This window comes from Taudactylus pleione, unplaced genomic scaffold, assembly GCF_031769625.1.
Source record: "Taudactylus pleione unplaced genomic scaffold, aTauple2 ptg000296l, whole genome shotgun sequence".
NCBI lineage: Eukaryota > Metazoa > Chordata > Amphibia > Anura > Myobatrachidae > Taudactylus > Taudactylus pleione.
Window position 1 is genome coordinate 902,896 of NW_028284698.1, and position 15,996 is coordinate 918,891.

Here is a 15,996-nt window from a genome sequence, read left to right on the forward strand (position 1 = left end):
CTCAACTCTAATGCTACTACCAAGAAATCGTACTCCAGCATAAGATTTTGCAGCATCGCCATAGCAATCTCTTTATCATCTTTAGTGATGCAAACTGAAGTCAATTGCTGAGAGCTAGATACAGCAGCATTATGTCTATTGTAACATGGGGTATAGAAATGAGGACTCCAGACAGGCAGGTACTCGGTAAAGCAGTGTCTTTAATGGCAGCAGACACTGCACATTAGCATTCGTGAGTATAACATAAATAAACAAATAAAGCAAATATCCCAGCACTCCTCATGCTTAGTAGTCAGCAATGGCTTACAGCTACAATCGGCCATGCTCTACCTGCATAGCCCATTCCCTGGCACTACAACACTGTGTCCTATGACCTGGCCGCTAGTCAGCATCAGGGCCCAGAGCAGTGGGTTTGTGAGAGTTTTAAACTCTTCCTCTGCTGCTCAGTAATGAGTTGCAGCTGGGCTTGTGCAACCCAGAAAACCCAAAGTTCCAAACTACTATTGCAGCTGCAGAATGTGCCTGTCTTGTTTACCTCTCCATTGGAGGGAGCTGATCCCACTAGAATGTGGGCAATTCAGGTGAGAGACCACCCCTCTCACCACACTATGTACAGTACTTGTTCATGTTCTTACAAGCACTAAGCTTCGTTGCATTATGCCTTTATCTTCATAATCCATTTGCAGAGATATCCACATATCATTTGCTGTAGCTATTCTGTGGATAAATATAATAAACATGTGATTCTCTATAGCTCTTTCTACATATTCAAGCTTTGTATTGTCACCGGGGTTACTAGTGAATTTCCATAACTTCTCCCACTTTAACTACATCACCATGGCAAACTTCAACGAAACCTAGTTTTCAGCACCTGCCAGCGTCGAAAAACTCATGCTGTTCCCTGCACTGTACATTTCTATCATTAAGATGAATAAGAGTCTGTCTGAACTCCTTCAGATCCTCTTATTCCATGTCTTCTGCAGCTTTGCTGATCTTTGTATTGGCATGTTCTACACCAAGGGTATAAGGACTTTTGGCAGCCAGAATTATGCATGGTGATAACTTTCGAACAGATCCTACTTGCATTAGTCTGATGGTTAGAGAAATGTTTAGTGATGATGGTATCTATTAGCAAGTAGCTGCTGGGCCCATAGCCTATTAGCAGAGGATTTGCTGACAGCTGACTGGGTGTAACCTAGTTAGTAGAGTAAACTGTCACAGTAACATGCAAGTAGAAGTGCTGGGTGGAGTAATCCTCCAGACAGGTTGATATACAAGGGTACAATATACCTGCCTAGAGTTATATATGATATTGAGTTTGTTTGAGCAGTTGTTGGTGCTGGTGGTGGTTAGGCCACATGTGGTACAGCTTAACCATATGACACAGGGATATCAAAGGTGTAACAGTGGTATGCAGAATAAATAGATGCGAGCAGCCTGGAGCTTATGGTATTGCTGGGCATTGTAGTGTGCCAGAGTAGTAAATGCACCAGCAGTTGGTAGCACCATGCTCCGTTAATATATCAGTAGAGATACAGTGTGAATGTGGCACCCTAAAAACACTTTGGGGCTTTTCATACTTGTGAGTCTTTGAGTTTCATCCATCAACGCTGAATGCCCAGGAGAAGAGATGCGTAGAGATGTCACGCATACACAGTTATGCATGTCAGAGCAGTACACCTGCAGGTCCTAGTGACTGCCAAGTCAGCTTACCTTATAGGGCACTGGGAGGAGGCAGCACAGGAGTGAACTCCTTCCAACAAATTTGACTCTGCATCTCGGTGCTGCCAGCACCAACTTGGTTGGCAACAAGGAATCTACTATATTATCCTGGTACTTTAGTTTTGCTTAACTATGTCTTTGGTAGGAGCCCTTAGGAAAAGGTACACATTCATGTATAATTTGGGTCCAACCCTCACACTGGGGTCTATTTTACTAAGACTCCACATACCGTGGAGTTAATGCCACTCCTGCAAAGCAGGAACTGGCTACCATGGGTTTTACTAATAGTAGACCCGCCGAGGAGGGTGAACATTAAGTCACACCCTCGGCAGTGTAAACAGCATAGTAGAGACAAAGGACTCACCAGGTCTCTGGAGTCCCATAAATAGGAAGGCGAGAGGAGGTTTTTAGTTTAACAAACCTTATTAATAAACGTCCTAACTGACACAGCTCATGTCCTGCTACTCCAGTGAGGAGAAGCAGATACCATCAGCTACAGGAGGTGGTATCAGCGCTGGAGAAGACACCTGACAGTAAGTGCCCTCTCCCCTTAGTAATACCTGGGACACTTAGAGCTAGGTGTCTATGGCAGCGCTAAGTGCCCCAGGTACACTGCGATATTGTGGCCAGCACTTAGCACCACTGGCAGGCTGCAGGCAGAAAAAATCACTTAAATACATAATGAGAAGTGGTATGTACAGGGATTTTCTCTGCCTTTATTTCCCCTTAGTAAATAGACCCCACAGTCTCAGAATCCACCTTTTCTGGGTGTGGATAGTTATGGTGAAAGGTTTAGTTGGAGACCCTAGTTTTGGTTTAAGGCACCCACTGCCCGCAATACAATTGTTGCTGTTGTCGGGTTTTGCATTGTTGGGCTGCACTTATTAGGGGACATACTTTCTTTGCCACAATACAGTTCTTTGTTTATCATCATTAAATATCTGACCTTTTTAACTCCCACTTCTGTCTCCATGTGTTTATTGTCAATTAACTTTATTTATAGATGACACACATACACAAGTTACACCTCAGCCATTAGTAGATTTAGGGCCTGAATCAGACCTGCTCGCTGCCAGATGCAGCTCATAGGTCTGATGGGCGTTTTTTTTTTCTTCAGGCCGCTCACTAAGCTGTGGATGACCACCCACAGCTTTTGCGAGCGGCCTGGAGCCCGTCGCGATTATCGCGACCATCGGGCTTGCGAGGAGACCCTGTGGTAGGGTCTCAGCTCTCGCAAGCCCGAGTGGACTCCCTGCTCTAATAGAGCAGGAAGTCCACTACTGACATCACTAGTGTTGTAAGTATGGCCACCCACAAATGCCAGGCGTTCCTAAGGGAACGCCTGCGTATTGCAGCCACCCCCCCCTCCCCGCCTACAAAACGGGGCAAGCTGTCAATCAACATCGACAGCTGCCCCATCTTGTAGCAAGACCCGTAGCGACGAAGCAGCCATCGCTGGACGGGTCTCGCGCATGCGCACACCGGAGGCAGCGCATGCGCAGTGGGGGACCATCGACCCGCTTGCGAGCGCTGTGCACTTGCGAGCGGGTCTGAATCGGGCCCTTAGTGTGTGTGGCTGGAAACCTTTAACATGGGAGAATTGCTGAAACAGGGATTGTAACTGGAAATCAGGGAAAGCCGGTTTCCTTATATAAAGCTTTTCTTTTATTTTACGTTATGTATTCTTGAGCTTTAACATGGGCCAAATTGTTAATTCTATGTTAGGTAAAAAAAATGTTCATATTTTAATATTAGAATGCTTGATCCTGTATTGGCCATAATAACTTTTGATATATTATCTCATTCTGTTTCAGGAGTATACAGAGCTGGCTTTCACCATGTGTTATTGCAGAACACATGCAGCAGTAAATAAATAAATAGATATCTCGTCCAATTTCTGAAGACACAAACTTCAGATAATCTCTGATAATTCCCATCTCCCACAGGTTTCATCATTGGCCAAATCTCTCTGTGGGGGGAAATCTATTCCTCTGAGCTTTTTGTTTTACATAATTGCAGATGTTGTCTCCAAATCGCTTTGTCTATATAAATTCTAGTTTGTTCATAACGTGAAAGCACTGAAGTACACCCTACTAAGATTTAGTATGTGAAAATAAATGTTTATTTAGGATAATGTTTATTCACAGTCTCTCAAAATGTGGAGGATTTTTTTTTCAAGTGGAATAAAAATATGAAAACACTCCAAGTAAGAGGTAACTATTTACACTCGTAATAATGATGTGCCATATAAGGTACAGTATAATGTATGCTAACATACATGACTCACACTATCTGAGCCTTAGCTGACTGGGAATATCATGATATAAATAGTCATTTGCATAACACACAATGGACGGTCCTGTAACTCTTCTTTATGTACACAACTTCATACAAAAGTTGTCCCCATACAGGGGCTACAGGCAGCATCCAACTTGGGAGGCAAACACATGCAAGTGCCACCAGCTTTTCTACCAGTGTATTGTAACATAAAAATGGGTGCGGAAATAATCCTGTTGGCATGGTTTTTCCAATGGGTGTGTGGCATAAATAGTCAATAAAATATATGAAACATTGTTCCATCAAAGAGCTATTGACAATTATAACTCTTACTGTACATTCTAGTGACTATTCAAGTGACTTCTCTGAAATATGAGAATATTCCAGTGATCTCTATACAATACACAGACTATTACATTGACCAATATGCAGTAAGGTCCCCATACATCAGCCATCGATTGTGGCAATTCTGCAATTTGCAAATATTTGAATAAAAATATCTACAATGTATGGGCTTCACAGATCACAGATTTCAACCAAAAAGTGATTGGAATTGTTAAATCAGATTGTCCAACATGTTGGATTTAACAAATCGATTGGAGCTGTAAATTGCTAGTGTATGGAGATGATCAGCAGATTTGCAGACCGTTACTAGTAAAAGGATGGGCTTTCCAAGATTGGCAGATCTGCAAATCACTGAAACAGATCTGTAATGTATGGAAGCAGATTGCTAGATTGGGAAATCCTAAAATCGGGCAATAAATCTTCAAATTGTTAAGTTGTGGTTTTCAGATTGCTGATGTATGGGGGCCTGTACAGTGACCATTCTAGTCACCTACTGTATATACACTAAAGGGAACAGTTTAGTGACTGAGATATTATATTGGGAGCACTACAGAGACTGACATGCAATATAGAGTGCATTCCTAGTGACCACGACAAATCATTAATAATATGAATAATAAAAGTAATTAAGTACACCAAAACAGTGGTCCTTCCATCACATCTCACTATTAACACACCCGAGAAGAGCTAGGTAACTGGTTAGCAATTTTGGGGACCTCTTGATCAAAAATGTAATGTACCTTAATGATTAGAGGTAGTGGTGAGCTGGCAGCGCCCTGCTGCCTCTGACCCTGAACTGGGTGCTAATGTTAGGGTTACCACTTTTTTATTTTTAGATTTCTAGACTGGGGGTGTGGCCAAAACTGTAGTATGGTCACAACTATTTTGTCAAAATTTCTCAACATTTTCTTACCACTCTAATAAAAAGCGTGGGGGGGGGGGGGATTCAATTCATTGGGATGTTCCATGGTGATGCCCAACTACACACATATCGGCAATAATGGTAGTGCTGACATTGCAAGTTTTCTATGGTGTGAGTGGGAAAGCATTTGATGCTGGCGGCTGCGGTTTCAAAAGTGAACGGAGATAAGGTACCAGCCAATCAGCTCCTAACTGTCATGTCACAGGCTGTGTTTAAAAAACGACAGTTAGGATCTGATTGGCTGGTACCTTATCTCCGTACACTTTGGTCCTGATTCAGAGGCACTCGCTATTTGCAAGCGCTCGCTCTGAATCAGGGCAGATTTTTTAACAAAAGAATCCGCCTCCAGGCCGCTCGCATAGCTGTGGGTGACCTGGCGATGATCGCAATTATCGCGACCATCGGGCTTGCGACAAGTCCCTTGTGGTAGAGTCTCGTCCACCACAAGCCCAGAGCAGGAAGTTCACTACTGACATCACGTGTGATGTTTTTAGGGCTGCCCATAAACGTCAGGCACCTCAGTTTGTGCAGCCACCCCCCCGACCCGCCTACAAAATGGGACGAGCTGTCGATCAACATCGACAGCCGCCCCGTTTTGCTGTGAGCCCCGAGCAAGTGAAGTTCTCACTCGCTCCGGGGCTCGTGCACGCGCAGTGTGCATGCAGAGCGTGCGCACTGCCCGACCATCGACCCGCTTGCGAGTGCTATGCACTCGCGAGCGGGTCTGAATCAGGCTCTTTATCTCCATCCAAGGCTTAGTAAATAGACTCCATAGTATGGGAGAGGAAGTAGCATAACACAAAATAATTTCCAATACTTGATAAAAAAAGAAGTAAAAAAAAAATTAAAAGTGTGTAAAAGGAGAGCAGCTTTCATTATTCAGGAATCTTCTCTCTCAGGGTCTTATTCAGAGCCGCTTGTAAGCGTCCGTTCGCTCGTTCTGAGCAATCTTCGCACATCTGCGCATGCGTATGGTTTGTAATACGCATGCGCGAACCAGTCAGTGCAGCCGAAAATCGTTTGTTCGCTAAATAGCGAATGCCTGCTATTTTGAGTGACAGGGGGAGGCATATGTGGGTGGTAACAGGGGAAGGTGCTTGAAAACGGGGAGTGGAATTCAGAACGCAGGCGTACTTAAAGGTCAAAACGGGCGTTTTAAGGGTGTGCATAATTAACAAAGAAGCGTCATTGACCACGTCACTTGGTTGTCTTTTAGTCTGAACTGCTCGCAAGATAGCGGTAGGAAAAAACAACCACAAGAATAGCGAGCAGTTCATACGCTGTTCGATGTACTCGATTAATCTATTAAATAGCGGACATGACGTATAGTGCGAGCGGCCAGGGGGCGTATTTTTCAAAATTACGACCGCAAGTTTTGTTGGCTCGTTCAGACCTAGAGGTGTCAACAGACCGCAAAGAGCGAACGGTTCATTTGAATAGCCACCCCTTTTTTCTGAACGAGCGAGCGCAAATAGCATCCGGCTCTGAATCAGGGCCTCAGCTCAGAAACATGTTAGCCATAAACTTCTGAAATACTTAAAGCTAAAAATTTATTGAACATAATTGAATGCAATATTTTGGTGATAGACAAGCAAACATTTACATCCTGTCTATAACACTTCTGCAGTGAAACCTCATTTAGAGAGAAGGGGGACAGGCCATGTAATAGTGGTGTGTCTAGGGGGGGTCAAGCAGGGCTCATGCCCTGGGCGCCATCAGACTGGCGGCACGGGTGGGTGCTGCCAGCTGCGGTCCAGGACACTGGTCAGTGTCATGCAGACCACATGGGGTGCAGTCCTCACTACAGAGTAACAGTCACTGCCACCGGTGCTACCCGGCGGCAGTGTGTTTATTTTAGCAGCCAATGAGAGCCAGACAGACTCTCATTGGCTGCTGCGCCCACTGCCGGAGCCGGGTTGGAGCTCACTCATGAGCTCCACCTTCCGGTTCCCGCAGTGGGTGATGGGAGAGACATCATGATGTCTCTCCCAAAGTGCAGAGCAGGCCGGGAGGACAGTGGAGTGGATGGCGGCGGGCGCAGGAGCGGGGATTCAGATAAGTGTTGTTGTTTTTTGTGTGTGTGCCTTTGTTCTTATATACAGTAGGTACGGGACACTGGCTCTCCATAGAGGGTACCACTACTGGGGACACTACAGAAGGGGCCTATTACTGGGGGCACAATATAAGGGGCACTGCAATAGTGGGGTCCACTATCGGGCACTGCATGGGGGGGACTGCTACTTGGGGCGCTGCATAGGGGGGACTACTACTGGGAGCACTATATAAGGGGCACTGCATAGGGGGGACTACTACTGGGGGCACTGCATAGGGGGACCACTACTGGGGGCACTGCATAAGGGAGACTACTACTGGGGGCACTGCATAGGGGGGCTACTACTGGGGGCACTATATAAGGGTCACTGCATAGGGGGGACCATACTGGGGGCACTGCATAAGTGGGACCACTACTGGGGGGCACTGCATAGGGGATACCACTACTGGGGCCACTGCATAGGGGGGACTACTACAGGGGGCACTGCATAGGGCGGACTATTACGGGGGGCAATGCAAGGGTGTGACTGCATAGGGGGGACTAATACTGGGGCACTATATAAGGGGCACTGCATAGGGGGGACCACTACTGGGGGCACTGCATAAGGGGGGACTACTACTGGGGGCACTATATAGGGGACACTGCATATGGGGGACTAGTCCTGGGGGCACTTTGTAAGGGGCACTGCATAGGGGGGCTACTACTGGGGGGATTATATAAAGGGCACTACTGGGGGCACTGCATAGGGGGGAGCACTACTGGAGGCACTACATAGGGGGGACCACTACTGGAGGCACTACATACTGGGGACTACTACTGGGGGCACTGCAAGGGGGGGACTACTACTGGGGGCACTATATAAGGGGCACTACTGGGGGCACTGCATAGGGGGGACTACTACTGGGGGCACTATATAAGGGTCACTAAATAGGGGGGACCATACTGGGGGCAGTGCATAGGGGGGATCACTATTGGGGGGCACTGCATAGGGGGGACTACTACTGGGGGGCACTGCATAGGGGGGACTACTACTGGGGGCACTATAAGGGGCACTGCATAGGGGGAACTAATACTGGGGGCACTATATAAGGGACACAGCAAAGGGGGGACTACTACTGGGGGCACTATATAAGGGGCACTACTGGGGGCACTGCATAGGTGGGACTACTACTGGGGGCACTGCATAAGGGGACTACTACTGGGGGCACTATGAGGGGCACTGCATCGGGGGGACTAGTACTGGGGGCACTATATAAGGGGCATTGCATAGGGGAGATTACTACTGGGGGCACTATATAAGGGGCACTACTGGGGGCACTGCATTGGGGGACCACTACTGGGGGCACTGCATAGGGGGACTACTACTGGGGGCACTATAAGGGGCACTGCATAGGGGGGACTAGTACTGGGGTCACTATATAAGGGGAATTGCATAGGGGGGACTACTACTGGGGGGCACTATATAAAGTGCACTGCTGAGGACACTGCATAGGGCATACTACTACTGGGGGCACTACTGGGGGCACTGCATAGGGGGACCACTACTGGGGGCACTGCATAAGGGAGACTACTACTGGGGGCACTGCATAGGAGGGCTACTACTGGGGGCACTATATAAGGGTCACTGCATAGGGGGGACCATACTCGGGGCACTGCATAAGTGGGACCACTACTGGGGGCACTGCATAGGGGATACCACTACTGGGGCCACTGCATAGGGGGGACTACTACTGGGGGCACTGCATAGGGGGGACTACTACTGAGGGCAATGCAAGGGTGTGACTGCATAGGGGGGACAAACACTGGGGCACTATATAAGGGGCACTGCATAGGGGGGACCACTACTGGGTGCACTGCATAAGGGGGACTACTACTGGGGGCACTATATAAGGGACACTGCATATGGGGGACTAGTCCAGGGGGCACTATGTAAGGGGCACTGCATAGGGGGGACCATACTGGGGGCACTGCATAAGTGGGACCACTACTGGGGGGCACTGCATAGGGGATACCACTACTGGGGCCACTGCATAAGGGGGACTACTACTGGGGGCACTGCATAGGGGGGACTATTATGGGGGGCAATGCAAGGGTGTGACTGCATAGGGGGGACTAATACTGGGGCACTATATAAGGGGCACTGCATAGGGGGGACCACTACTGGGGGCACTGCATAAGGGGGGACTACTACTGGGGGCACTATATAGGGGACACTGCATATGGGGGACTAGTCCTGGGGGCACTTTGTAAGGGGCACTGCATAGGGGGGCTACTACTGGGGGGATTATATAAAGGGCACTACTGGGGGCACTGCATAGGGGGGAGCACTACTGGAGACACTACATAGGGGGGACCACTACTGGAGGCACTACATACTGGGGACTACTACTGGGGGCACTGCAAGGGGGGGACTACTACTGGGGGCACTATATAAGGGGCACTACTGGGGGCACTGCATAGGGGGGACTACTACTGGGGGCACTATATAAGGGTCACTAAATAGGGGGGACCATACTGGGGGCAGTGCATAGGGGGGATCACTATTGGGGGGCACTGCATAGGGGGGACTACTACTGGGGGGCACAGCATAGGGAGGACTACTACTGGGGGCACTATAAGGGGCACTACTGGGGGCACTGCTTAGGTGGGACTACTACTGGGGGCACTGCATAAGGGGACTACTACTGGGGGCACTATGAGGGGCACTGCATCGGGGGGACTAGTACTGGGGGCACTATATAAGGGGCATTGCATAGGGGAGATTACTACTGGGGGCACTATATAAGGGGCACTACTGGGGGCACTGCATTGGGGGACCACTACTGGGGGCACTGCATAGGGGGACTACTACTGGGGGCACTATAAGGGGCACTGCATAGGGGGGACTAGTACTGGGGTCACTATATAAGGGGAATTGCATAGGGGGGACTACTACTGGGGGGTCCTATATAAAGTGCACTGCTGAGGACACTGCATAGGGCATATTACTACTGGGGGCACTACTGGGGGCACTGCATAGGGGGACCACTACTGGGGGCACTGCATAAGGGAGACTACTACTGGGGGCACTGCATAGGAGGGCTACTACTGGGGGCACTATATAAGGGTCACTGCATAGGGGGGACCATACTCGGGGCACTGCATAAGTGGGACCACTACTGGGGGCACTGCATAGGGGATACCACTACTGGGGCCACTGCATAGGGGGGACTACTACTGGGGGCACTGCATAGGGGGGACTACTACTGGGGGCAATGCAAGGGTGTGACTGCATAGGGGGGACAAATACTGGGGCACTATATAAGGGGCACTGCATAGGGGGGACCACTACTGGGTGCACTGCATAAGGGGGACTACTACTGGGGGCACTATATAAGGGACACTGCATATGGGGGACTAGTCCTGGGGGCACTATGTAAGGGGCACTGCATAGGGGGGCTACTACTGGGGGTATTATATAAAGTGCACTACTGGAGGCACTACATAGGGGGGACCACTACTGGAGGCACTACATACGGGGGACTACTACTGGGGGCACTGCAAGGTGGGGACTACTACTGGGGGCACTATATAAGGGGCACTACTGGGGGCACTGCATAGGGAGGACTACTAATGGGGGCACTATATAAGGGTCACTCATAGGGGGGACCATACTGGGGGCAGTGCATAGGGGGGATCACTACTGGGGGGCATTGCATAGGGGGTACCACTACTGGGGCCACTGCATAGGGTGGACTACTACTGGGGGTACTATAAGGGGCACTGCATAGGGGGGACTAATACTGGGGGCACTATATAAGGGGCACAGCAAAGGGGGGACTACTACTGGGGGCACTATATAAGGGGCACTACTGGGGGCACTGCATAGGTGGGACTACTACAGGGGGCACTGCATAAGGGGACTACTACTGGGGGCACTATAGGGGGCACTGCATAGGGGGGACTAGTACTGGGAGCACTATATAAGGGGCATTGCATAGGGGAGACTACTACTGGGGGCACTATATAAGGGGCACTACTGGGGGCACTGCCTTGGGGGGACCACTACTGGGGGCACTGCATAGGGGGACTACTACTGGGGGCACTATAAGGGGCACTGCATAGGGGGGACTAGTACTGGGGTCACTATATAAGGGGCATTGCATAGGGGAGAATACTACTGGGGGCACTATATAAGGGGCACTACTGGGGGCACTGCATAGGGGGTACCACTACTGGGGCCACTGCATAGGGGGGACTACTACTGGGGGCACTGCATAGGGGGACTACTACTGGGGGCACTATAAGGGGCACTGCATAGGGGGGAGTACTACTGGGGGCACTATATAAGGGGCATTGCATAGGGGAGGCTACTCCTGGGGGCACTATATAAGGGTCACTACTGGGGGCACTGCATTGGGGGGACCACTACTGGGGGCACTACATAGGGGGCACTATATAAGGGGCACTACTGCCGTCACTGCATAGGGGCAACTACTACTGGGGGGCAAAATATAAGGGGCACTACTGGAGGCACTGCATAAGGGGAACCACTACTGGGGGCACTGCATAGGGGGGACTACTATTGGGGCACTATATAAGGGGCACTGCATATGGGGGACTAGTACTGGGGGCACTTTGTAATGGGTACTGCATAGGGTTGACTACTACTGGGGGTATTATATAAGGGGTGCTACTGGGGGCACTGCATAGGTGGGACCACTAATGGAGGCACTACATAGGGGGGACCATTACTGGAGGCACTACATACGGGGGACTACTACTGGGGGCACTACATACGGGGGACTACTACTGGGGCACTACATACGGGGGACTACTACTGGGGGCACTATATAACGGTCACTGCATAGGGGGGACCATACTGGGGGCAGTGCATAGGGGGGATCACTACTGGGGGGCACTGCATAGGGGGCACCACTACCGGGGCCACTGCCTAGGGGGGACTACTACTGGGGGCACTGCATAGGGGGGACTACTACTGGGGGCACTATAAGGGGCACTGCATAGGGGGGACTAATACTGGGGGCACTATATAATGGGCACTGCAAAGGGGGGACTACTACTGGGGGCACTATATAAGGGGCACTACTGTGGGCACTGCATAGGTGGGACTACTACTGGGGGCACTGCATAAGGGGACTACTATTGGGGGCACTATAAGGGGCACTACATAGGGGGGACTAGTACTGGGGGCACTATATAAGGGGCATTGCATAAGGGAGACTACTACTGGGGGCACTATATAAGGGGCACTACTGGGGGCACTGCATTGGGGGGACCACTACTGGGGGCACTGCATAGGTGGACTACTGCTGGGGGCACTATAAGGGGCACTGCATAGGTGGGACTAGTACTGGTCTCACTATATAAGGGGCATTGCATAGGGGAGACTACTACTGGGGGCACTATATAAGGGGCACTACTGGGGGCACTGCCTAGGGGGGACTACTACTGGGGGCACTGCATAGGGGGACTACTAGGGGGGGCACTATAAGGAGCACTGCATAGGGGGGACTAGTACTGGGGGCACTATATAAGGGGCATTGCATAGGGGAGACTACTACTGGGGGCACTATATAAGGGGCACTACTGGGGCACTGCATTGGGGGGACCACTACTGGGGGCACTACATAGGGGGCACTATATAAGGGGCACTACTGGGGTCACTGCATAGGGGCAACTACTACTGGGGAGCAAAATATAAGGGGCACTACTGGAGGCACTGTATAGGGGGAACCACTACTGGGGGCACTGCATAGGGGGGACTACTATTGGGGGCACTATATAAGGGGCACTGCATATGGGAGACTAGTACTGGGGGCACTTTGTAATGGGCACTGCATAGGGGTGACTACTGCTGGGGGTATTATATAAGGGGTGCTACTGGGGGCACTGCATAGGGGGGACCACTACTGGAGGCACTACATAGGGGGGACCACTACTGGAGGCACTACATACGGGGGACTACTACTGGGGGCACTACATACGGGGGACTACTACTGGGGCACTACATACGGGGGACTACTACTGGGGCACTATTTAAGGGGCACTACTGGGGGCACTGCATAGGGGGGACTACTACTAGGGGCACTGTATAAGGGTCACTGCATAGGGGGGACCATACTGGGGGCAGTGCATAGGGGGGATCACTACTGGGGGGCACTGCATAGGGGGCACCACTACCGGGGCCACTGCCTAGGGGGGACTACTACTGGGGGCACTGCATAGGGGGGACTACTACTGGGGGCACTATAAGGGGCACTGCATAGGGGGGACTAATACTGGGGGCACTATATAATGGGCACTGCAAAGGGGGGACTACTACTGGGGGCACTATATAAGGGGCACTACTGTGGGCACTGCATAGGTGGGACTACTACTGGGGGCACTGCATAAGGGGACTACTATTGGGGGCACTATAAGGGGCACTACATAGGGGGGACTAGTACTGGGGGCACTATATAAGGGGCATTGCATAAGGGAGACTACTACTGGGGGCACTATATAAGGGGCACTACTGGGGGCACTGCATTGGGGGGACCACTACTGGGGGCACTGCATAGGTGGACTACTGCTGGGGGCACTATAAGGGGCACTGCATAGGTGGGACTAGTACTGGTCTCACTATATAAGGGGCATTGCATAGGGGAGACTACTACTGGGGGCACTATATAAGGGGCACTACTGGGGGCACTGCCTAGGGGGGACTACTACTGGGGGCACTGCATAGGGGGACTACTAGGGGGGGCACTATAAGGAGCACTGCATAGGGGGGACTAGTACTGGGGGCACTATATAAGGGGCATTGCATAGGGGAGACTACTACTGGGGGCACTATATAAGGGGCACTACTGGGGGCACTGCATTGGGGGGACCACTACTGGGGGCACTACATAGGGGGCACTATATAAGGGGCACTACTGGGGTCACTGCATAGGGGCAACTACTACTGGGGAGCAAAATATAAGGGGCACTACTGGAGGCACTGTATAGGGGGAACCACTACTTGGGGCACTGCATAGGGGGGACTACTATTGGGGGCACTATATAAGGGGCACTGCATATGGGGGACTAGTACTGGGGGCACTTTGTAATGGGCACTGCATAGGGGTGACTACTGCTGGGGGTATTATATAAGGGGTGCTACTGGGGGCACTGCATAGGGGGGACCACTACTGGAGGCACTATAAGGGGCACTGCCTAGGGGGGACTAATACTGGGGGCGCTATATAAGGGGTACTGCATAGGGGGGACCACTACTGGAGGCGCTGCTTTGGGGGGACTACTACTGGTGGCACTATATAAGGAACACTGCATAGGGGGGCCACTACTGGGGGCACTGTATAAGGGGCACTACTGGGAGCACTACATAGGGTGACTACTACTGGGGGCACTGCATAGGGGGGCACTACATAGGTGCGACTACTACTGGGTGCACTATATAAGGGGCACTGCATAGGGGGGACCACTACTGGGGGCACTGTATAAGGGGCACTAGTGGTAGCACTGCTTAGGGGGACCACTACTGGGGCCACTGCATAGGAGTACCACTACTAGTGGAACTGTATAAGGGGTATTACTGGGGTCACTGTATTATGGGCCCTACTGGGTGCACTGTGTATGGGGTACTGTATATGTGGCACTACTGGGGGCACTGCATAAGGGGCACTGTATAAGGGTGCACTACTGGGGGCACTGTATAAGAGGCACTGTATAGGGGGCACTACTACAGGGGGCACTGCATAAGGGGTACTGCTACTGGGGACATTGCATGAGGGGCACTGTTACAGTGGCATTGCAGTGGCCACGCCCCTTGTGGCATGTCATTGAAGGTGCGTGCACATACTTGTGGGGGGGCTCCATTTTTTAACTTGCCCTGGGCCCCAAATACCCTAGTTACGCCACTGCCATGTAATATGGTGAGCATAAGTCACACCAGTAAAACAATTCAAAAAGGGACAACCAAGGAAGGTAATGAAGAAAGAGACAGACACATACATAAAAGGAGAGCAGACAGCATCCCAGGAGCAGGACGCAGCTAAATACATCACCTACACTAAGGCACAGGAGCCAGGCCCAGGAAATTCCTGAACAGGAGTCTCCTCACCTTGTGTCTCTCACAGTAATTGCAGCAGTTTTTGCTGGCAGGAAACCAAGAAATTGGCAACGGGAGGTCTGGTACAGTATACAAGAAGTTCCCAGCATGCCAAGTCCTGCCAAGCTCCAATCCCAAAATGAGACAAAACGTCATCTTCCCATCGTCAAGCATTTTTTGGATTGCATACTAAAATCCCTCCCTCATGATCAGGTACCATATCACACAGGAGACTGGCGGGAGAGGGTGTGGGACTGTTCTGCAGCACTGTGAGGAACTAAAAGACACCATTAGGAGTGGACTGGAGCACTGTGTAAAAGCCTACAGGGTCACTTTGACATAAAAAAAATGTTTAAGAGCACTGTGTTAAATGGACACTGTAGAGGCATTGTGGACCATGGGCTGTAGCACTGTGTTGTGTCTTCAGGGCCAGGCACTTTGCTAAAAACACTGTGTTGTGTGTTTAGGTGTTGTGTTAAAGGCCATTAGGAGCACTGGGAAAAAGGGGCACTGTGTCATTTAAAAAAAAACAGAGGCACTGTGGACTGTGGGCTGCAGCACTGTAAGGCACGGTGTTGTGTG